The 9,347-nt window shown below is 44.1% G+C and overlaps 1 long non-coding RNA gene across 2 annotated transcripts; it reads left to right on the forward strand.

Moving 5' to 3' along the window:
- Positions 1-2,706: 2,706 nt before the first annotated feature.
- LOC131913066 (uncharacterized) lies at positions 2,707-4,461 on the forward strand. Of its 2 annotated transcripts, none has more exons than XR_009379810.1 (2): positions 2,707-3,275; positions 4,347-4,461. It is a non-coding gene; the product is annotated as an uncharacterized LOC131913066 (long non-coding RNA). The 2 variants fall into 2 exon arrangements; XR_009379809.1 differs by having other exon boundaries at positions 4,352-4,461.
- Positions 4,462-9,347: the final 4,886 nt, after the last annotated feature.

Here is a 9,347-nt window from a genome sequence, read left to right on the forward strand (position 1 = left end):
TCATTACTTCACTAATATCAACATAGAGTGCACAAAACACAGTGGCATTGTGTGTGCAGCAACTTGTAGGGACAGAGAACTTAACCTGTGAGAAACACAGCTGAGAGGAAGAGGTGTAGACAACCCACAGGTGAAGAGCCAATACACACACATATGCATCTTTGTGTTATCAGGTAAATAAGAGAGACAATGAAATAAAGAGTAAGACTGTGAGCAAGGGTCTTCAGAAAACGAAGTTAGGTTTTTGAGCTTGGTATACACACAGAATGTGTTTGTTTGGGACTATCACAAATGACTGTGCAATCCTCTCTATACATAGTATCAGCTATTAAAAGATTTATGATAGCATAGCAAACAAAGTGGATTAAAATCGGATGTGTGAGTCGGTATAGTCATAGGTCATAGGCCCCCATAATCCTGGAACTTGAGAAGCAGAGGCAAGAGAATCATGAGGACACCCTATACTACCAAACAAAGCTCTCTCTCTCTCTCTCTCTCTCTCTCTCTCTCTCTCTCTCTCTCTCTCTCTCTCTCACACACACACACACACACACACACACACACACACACACACCAAACAACCCAAAACCAAAACCAAAACCAAACCAAAAAACTGAATATTCATTCACACATACTTCAGACAATCAGCGAGTTGACATCCCCACGCTCCGTTGGAGGTGATAGTCTCCAGCCATTTCCGAGAGGGGGAAAAGTTCTACTCTGGAGAACTATCTCCACTCTTGGGCTTGCCCGTGCTTCCCTGGGCTCTGGCTTGGATGGTACATCTTTCTTTCCACTTGCCCTGGCTCACGGGTGTGTCCCTTCCACATTCCTGATTCTGCTTTCTTTGCAGTTTGGTTAGAGTAATAGCCAACACATATATTCTTGTGACCACAGCAGAGCTGGGATTACTTGCAATTATATGTGTTTTTTTCCTTTCCTGTACAAATTTTTATTTTCTTGGAATTAATAAATACCTTGTCTAAAGCTAAATGTATTTTTCCTTACTCACTTCAAAGACTTCTCAGTTGTCTAAATACTCCATGAAAATACCTGTTGAGATCACGCTTGCTACCAATTGCATATCCTTGGAGAAGGCCTCCTGGACTCTGCTGGCCTGCTCTGGTCTGGGTGGGCAGCCTCTGCCTGTATCTCATCTCAAATGCTTGGGCTCACCCCTTGGTGGGTGGTGTCTTCTTTTCTATATTTCCCTTTGTTGGTTCAACCCTTCTTTCTCTGTGTCGTCTCTTCCAGTAGATTCCAGGAGGAAAAGGGGCGGGGTTAGGAAGTCAACCTTTTGGAATTTTATCTGTTCAAATACATCTTTACTTTCTCTCCTCATTTGAGTTGTAGTTGCTTGTATGGGTGTTTAGGGCAACAATAATTTGTCTCCAGGATTTTTGAAGCTGTGCCCCACTGTCATCAACCTTCCTGGGCTGCTGTTGACCTGTCCAGAGATGTTGCAGCTCTTTGTCCTGTGTCTAAAATTTGACTTTGATTGTTCCTCTGGAAGCTCTTAAAGGTTATTCCCAGAAAAGGAAGCAGAAAGGCGATTAGAGCCGGAGGATGGGAGATGTACAGCAAAAAAGATGTCTCCTGGACAGGGCACTGGTGAACTTGCTGCAGCCCAAAGCCTGTACAAGCTTGGGTCAGTCGACCAACCTTTCACCCTGGGTCAGGGAGGAGGCATGAAGCCCAACCCCTTCTTGAGGGACTAGAGACAGGCAGGTAAAGGTTGCTGGGGCAGGGGCATCATTCTTTATAATGATACAGCCTCTGATGAGCCACCCTCACTCCAGTAAAGAGTCTCCTACTCTCCCCCACCCTTTTTTCGGGAAGAAACTCTAGCTCTTCTCAGCAGGCCACACAACAATAACACGTGAAAGTGGGAGAGGTACCTATGGTGAAGGTTCCCACAGAAAGAAGGATGAGAAGGGAATGGGCGGTAAAGGTGACTAAAATCCATTACATAAACGTGTTAAGCTGTCAACCACTAACAATTCTTTTAAAGATTACTCCTTAGCTCTAGTAAACTGAAGTTCTGTGATGAATGGACTGAGTGTGGATCTATTTTTGTCTCTTGTGCTGGGGTGTCTCATCCAGGGAGTGCACACTCTTCTCTCCTGCAGGTTTCCCTGGATTACTCCACACTGGCTGTATCCTCTTCAACTTTGTTTCGTCTTCCTCGGTTTAGAAATCTCATAACTGATATGCCAGGCCACCTCGGTTTTCGTTCATCTTCTTCTTTGCACCTATTTATTTATTTAATCTTTCTGTGAGTTGTACTCAATTTTATCCTCCTGGTTTGCTATTGAGATTTTCATTTATTCTGTTGTTTTAATTTTCACAAAACTTTTTCCTCTGAATTTTCTTTTTAAAATCCAATTCTTCTATATCTATGAGGCTATAATGGAGACCTCTTTTAAGTCCTCTTTTCTCTACATAGTTCTGTTTTATTCTTCCCCTACCTCTGCCTCCAGGCTTCTCTTCTTGTACCTTTCTTTTTAGAATTCTTAAGAACTGGGCAATCTGTTCTGTGTTTGTAGCAAACAGTGGGTGACTGTTATGGTTTGTACATGTCCTCAAAGTTCATATACTGCAAGCGCTCTCCAATGCAACAGTTTTGAGAAGAGGGATCTTAAAGAGGTCACAAGGGCTCTGACCTCATGAATGGATTGTTGTTGTTACCATGGGAGTGGGCTAGTTGTCACAGGAGTGAGCTCTTGATGAAGGATGAATGTGGCCTTTCCCTTCTCACTATTGGGCATGCTCTCTGTGGTCCCACTTTCGACCATGGAGAAAAGAATTAAGAATGTCTTAGCAAGATGAAGACCCCCCTTGACTTGGACTTCAAGCCTCTAGAACTGTAAGGGATTAATCTCTAGACTTTATGATGGGTGAACACAATCACAATGAGTAAAGGGCCGATTGAGAAAGTAGAACTTGTTAACTCAAAGCCTGTTACAAGGTGATCTCATTAGGCACTTCTGTGGGAGAATCTATCGAGAGTGGTGTGGTCTGCCTTCGGGAACAGCCACGTTCAGAGGAAGTTTCACCACCCGGTGTCTGGAGGACGAAGGCCTGGCATAAGGGCTGCGAAGTCTAAGCGTTCATCTTACAGTCTTCATGTCCATCAACCGAATGCCCTTGCCAGCACCAGGGTCCCAGGGTTGAAGAGAGCAAAGCTCCATTTCCTAGGTTTTGAGTACGGAGTCTTCAGATTGAGAACGGTTCCTTGGCCTCAGGTGCAGGAGAGGGACCTCTTCAACAGTTCGGTGTGTGTCCTTGTTTTATGCCCATTTATCCTCTTCCTTGGTACCTCCTGCCAGCATTGATTAGTCTTTTAGGACGCAGAGCATAAATCAGAGTGTTTCTTGGCTCTCCTGTGGTCAGCTCAGGACTAGCCAGTTGTCACATTTTTACTACTTCCCAGCCTCCAGGATTTAATGATAGTTCTTTCCTTTATTATTTTCTCTGTCCTTGTGGGTTTCTGTCTTAATTTATAATTTCTTTGCTTGGGATTTAGTGAGACTTTAGGAGGGAATGGAATTCAATGTGCATGTCCAACCTGATAGTTCTCTCTGCGTGCCCCCTACAAGCTATGGGTGTGACATGAAGTACCTCATGTTTTATTTTATTTTTGAGATTTGCTTTTTTAAAATTTTATGTTTATGGGTATTTTGCCTTCATGCAGTGCCTGCAGAAGTCAAAAGAGGGCATCAGACCTCCCTTAAAAATGCAGTTACAGATGGTTGTGAGCTGCCCTGTGGGGGTGCAGAGAATCGACCCTGGGTTCTGTGGAGGAGTAGTCTTGTCTACTGAGCCATCTCCACAGCCCCATAGCTGCCTTATGTTTTAAAATGATGACTTATCAGCTTTGTGGGGGAGAGATTGGAGGAGAGTAACCATGTGGTAAGGCCACAGACAGAACAGGATGAGGTCAGGCACAGGGCACAGGCAGCAGGAAACCAAGTACAAGCAGAGGACTGAGATGGTCTGGATAAGAACACCCTACTTGAGTGCTGCAGTTCTTTCTGGAGTAAACAGATGCACAACGGTGTCATTTATAAGACACAGAGAACTAGCAGAAAAAGATCATATTTTCAACCCTTTCAATCTTTTAATCATTTTACAGAATCCCAGAGACCTTTGTAGACCTGGGCTCCAAAGACTATTGTAGAATTGGAAAACAATCTTGATATGGTTTTACTGCCCAGCTCTTTCTTTTTATTTTGCTAGCTTACAGGGACTTAAGTAACAGAAGAATAAAAGCTCCAGTGTGGTTTTGGGATGCTGCCAAATGCCACTCTGAGTCGTTTTCTTGTTTACTGTCTTTCCCTGGTTAGTGCAGCATATTACAGTCAGCAAAAGGTTCCACAAAGCTGACCCAAGAAGCCACAGAAGCCAAGCACTTCTTCCTTACAAATCTTTGGATACATAAATGTGTTTCTCGTTCTTCAAGTTGTTTTCTATATCATTTGTGTGTGTGGGGGGGGGTTGGTTTGATTTTTTGGGTTTTTGTTTTGTTGTTTTGTTTGCTTTTTGCTTAAGGGAAGAATTTGTTGGTTTAATACAACAAATAATCTCTGATGTGAAAAAAAATTAATTGAAGTTGGTTTATTCCTTTGGTATTCAAAGTAGGTAGCTTGGTAATAATTCTATATTCTATGAGCTGAGTTATTGTATGGTTATAGTTATATACAACAGTGTCTTACAAACAAAAAATGCAACATATATTTTGTCACACACACAAAAAACCTGTTTTCTTCACTTATTTGTCTTACTATTTTGTCAACCTTAGTGAACTCTTAGCATTCAAAGTTTGGTTTAGCAAATCACTTGATGCACTATACAGGTTTTATTGAGATGTTTTTGAATGGCTCAATAGATTTATGTGCTTACAAGTGAATTATATATTTAAGATTCTGTTCTGAAGATGTTGAGACTAAATCGCTGAGGTCTGGGATGCTGTGGCCACAATACCCACTCACAGACTGTAATTTGTTCCTGGGATAGAATATAAATATGTGAATGAAAAGGCCATTTGCTAAGGGAGGAGGAAAGGGGAGGAAGGAAGCGCCAACATTCAAACAACAGGTCACTAGAAGACTGTGGAGTCGGGAGGAAGAGTAGTATTCCAGGTTGGACTTGTAAAATCAGAAACAGCCATTGGCCACATGTAGATGCCATGACATCCCCCATACTCAGCATTCGATTGATTCCTATTTCAGTGAGAAATTGAAGTCTTGGAAGCAGCTTTTCTCCCTACATGGAAATGGGCCCCGCTCCAATAACCTTCCCTCCACTACTTCGATGAATCCAGGCCACTGGTTATAATTGTGACTATGAGGGAGAAACTCAGACCAGAGGTGGAAGCTAGGGCGTGTTAGCTCAGACTGCTACCACCATTCTGTGACTGGATGAATGTGGAAGAGAAATGGTCCAAGCGTGAGTCTGGGGCTCAGCAGAGGAAACCCCAGCAAAGGAGAGTGAAAAGAAACAGCCAGGGAAGGGAAAAGCAAATCAGACATCCTGGAGGGCTGCTGAGGAACGTGTTTGAGGGAGAGAACATGATGAGGTCAGGCAAGTGTGTACATTATCCATGGGAAAGACCCTGTAGTCAGGAGCAACTGCCAAGCCAGGCCAGGGAAGGGGAACTGCTGGGGCCATTTCCTTAAGTACCCCAGAGGGATACTGAACATAAGTGGAGGGGTCACGGCTAACTATAAGCAGAATGCTTTAACTAGATGAACTGGTTGGGGGCGGAGGAGCAGGTCTGAAGTTTGAAGAACGAGGACAGGTATGGGTTGGGAGGGTGGAAGGAAATAAAATGTGAATTCTGCACAGAGCTGAGTCCTGGAGTCTGGGCCCTGGAATTAAAGCGAGACTGTCCACACTGGTTGTGTAGTTTGCTGCTGTCCCATTATCTGTACTGGTCTAAGTACAGGCAGAGAAGCTGGAGACAGGTTTAGGCAGTTAGTGATTTTCTCGAAAAATAGACTGGTGTCTCCACGCGCTCTTGAGGGGTCCAGCGGGGTGTCTCCATGCGCTCTTGAGGGGTCCGTGGGCCAGTTTGCAGCACACTGGAGATTAAACCACTGCAGCCTTTGGTCTTTCTTTTCCTCACGGATATCACAGCTCCAAGTCTCTGTAGTTTGTCCGTTCTTCCTGCTAGTGCAATTGTAATCATTTAGCTCAAGGGTCTTTACTAGGTTTGTCTTAACTCCAAACACAAATTTCATTTCATAAAATGTAAACGTGTTCTCGTTACTGAGCAAGGGGGAGGGGGTTTGTAAACAAACGGGTTGAAAAAAGCAGAAACAACACAAAAGGAAGAATGGTAACTATTAGTTACTTTGTTTTGTGTTTCCTGGGGACAGGTTTTCTTTATCTGGCCACAGGTGTGGCCTCAAACTTGAAGTCCCCCTGCTGCTTCTGACCACTGAGTCCTGGTGTTAAAGGTGTGGACCATTACACTCAGCCTTAAGCTTTCCTTTCTTGTAAGGTAGAACAGTGAGAGGGAACTCGAGGATTTTCACTGACTGGTTAGTATAGAGATGCTTTTTTTTTTTTTTTTTTTTTAATTTTTTTACTCCTAAGTACAGGCAGAAGGAACTCCTTGTCTTCTCAACTGGAACTAACCTTGACTAAACTAATGTGTCATCCTAATCCTGATGCCTCAAGACAAACAAACCTCTTAGTTACAACTTGGTGGTGTGGAACTTTAACATGGCAGACTCCGTTGTAATTTTAGCCTGACCTTTTGGAGTCTTGTACATTATCTTGGCCACAAACCTCTTCCTTCTTTTCTACTTAACACCACGAAAGCAATGAGTAAGAACGGTGCTCTTACATTGCCATGTGTCTGCCTGTAGGTACTGGGACTCACTCAGTGTCTCAGTGCTTCATTCTAACACAGCAGCCTTGATGATAACATTCCAAATCAGGCCTTGGCAAGCCCGTTTGCTACTGGGCAGGGCAGCTGCTGAATTCATGATCACCAACAGCATCGCCGTGGTTTGTGTTTGCCATTTACCCTCTGTAACCCAGCTGCTTGACCTACATGGTCAACAGCCCGAACACCCAGATTCGTTCACAATGTCCACACATGTGGGGAGTCCTCCCACTCCATGTTTTGTGACCCATCTCTTCTGTTCGAACCCTGGTTTCAACGTTCACCTCCTGTATGTCCCACACGGCAGTAAGAAACAGTGCCTGGCAAGGTCCCCTAACCATGTCATGTGGTTCCCTTTTAGTTATGAGTTGCTCTTCCCTTCTGAGTGTATCCACATTTGACTTCACAGCGTGGCAGCCTTACCCAGGGCAGTTCAAGCCCTGAGGCTGAGGGTTTGTGTATTTGGCATTTTTTGATGAGTTTGCTTAGAGCCTATGAAAAGAAATCAACACATGCTTACCATGGCAGACATGAAAATTTACACAAGGTCTTTCATTTCCTCACTTGGAAAGCTTGTGAGAGGTGCAGATAACATACTATCGTTTTGATGGTAGGACCTACCGCCAAGATGGAGTGTGCTGGTGTTCTGGATCTATGTCTGCCAAAAAGGCAGAAACTTGAGTTCTCTGCAAGATAGGCACTAAAGTTGCTTGTCAAAATAGAAATTTCTGGCTACTTCTCCACACTAATATAAAGTCTTGGCATAGGAGCTGGGAGAGAGGCAAGACGTCATCCCTGAGTGACAAAGCAGTGTCTACCTGTGTTAAGTTTCAGGGCTGCTGCCTAACAATCTCAAAGCCAGTAGTTGTCAAGCTCTTGGTTGGGGATGATTGAAGTACAAGGGTGATGATTTCATTCCAGATATCCTGACATGCTGAGTCTGAGTAGGACCTGGGACCTGTATTTAAAGTAAGAACAGCAGAAACAAAAACAACTATAATTCTCATGATCAATTAGGGTGGAAATGGAAACTGTCCCTTACATCAGGTCATTTTGGATGCTTTAGTAAAGTTTCCTTATGCTGGGAAACAAAACAAAACAAAACAAAAACAAAACAACCTGTCACTTGATGAGAGAGCTGGTGGCAGCTCCTGATGTGGCAGCACCTCAGCTCCTATGATGTGGTACCTCTGGGGTGCATCACAACAGTGCAGGCCTGCCGGTCCTGCTCCTCTTGGCTCCCCCACAGCACCTGGGGGTCTGCAAAAATCACAAGCTCTGAAGCTCCAACACAGACCTGTGGTCTCTGGGAGCAGAGCCCAGGAACCTCTTCTCAGAAACAGCTCAGACGACTGTAAGGATCTGGCAGGTTCAGGAGCAGAATCCTATGACCATGGCAGTGCTACAGAACTGGGAAGCTGAAGAAAAGAAGATGTGCCCTCCAACTGCTGATGGCATTAAGCCTGAGCCTGGCCCTTAGCCAAAATCACTCCATGAGCCTGTTCTTCAGTCCTTCCCTTTCCTTCCTCGGCCTCCAATCCCTCCTGATTGTCCACCATGCCACTGGCTGTCCTCTGATGTGGCCACTTCCAGTGTCTATCATTGTATTATTTGGAATCCTGGCTCTGCAAAAACATACTTGAGATGAATCTCTTAAAAGGAGGAGTTTGGGGTCCATGGCTACTTGGCTCCACTATTCCTGTATCTGTGGTGAGAAGGGCATCATGATAAGAGGATATGGTGGCACAAATCTTTTCATCTCAGTAGCCAGGAAGCAAGGGCAGGGACAAGCTGTATCAACCCTTCATAGGCATGCCCCCAACGACCTACTTTCTCCAATTAAGACCCAACTTCCGAAATTTCCACCACTCCCAGTGTAAGTTTTGAACCTATGGTCCAAATATTTCCCCAAAGCCCCACATCTTTAACACTGCTGCCAAGGCAGAAGCCAAGACTTTGACACTTGAGGTTTTGGAGTTCATTAACGATGTAAGCTTAACTATAGTATCTGGTTGCTAGCACAATCCTCACCGAAACTAGAAATGTTTGTTTTCCAGAATTACATGCCTATTCCAAGATTGTACTCTTCATACTTTAGTGGTGCCTTAGTGGTTTTCAACACATTGAATTTTAATAAGCACAGCCCAACCCTGAGAATTCCCTGACTGCTGCAAAGATGAAGTAGGATCTGACCAAAGGCTGAGGTGAAATAGTTGATATTGTAACAGTGTTGTTGTTCTTGATTGACACTAAGGCCCTTGGGCTAGGCTCCTTGTAGGAGAGTCATGTAGACTGTGCTCCTTACAGCCAGAGAGATCAGGTAGCTGGAAACAGCTTGTTTGGTGTACCTTGTGATGAACTGATCACTTTCTTTGAATTAGTATAAAATAATTTTCTTTTTTTATAAGTTATTTTGCATCCCAGCCACAGTTTCCCCTCCCTCCTCTCCTTC

This window comes from Peromyscus eremicus, chromosome 6 (genome assembly GCF_949786415.1).
Source record: "Peromyscus eremicus chromosome 6, PerEre_H2_v1, whole genome shotgun sequence".
Taxonomy (NCBI): Eukaryota; Metazoa; Chordata; class Mammalia; order Rodentia; family Cricetidae; genus Peromyscus; species Peromyscus eremicus.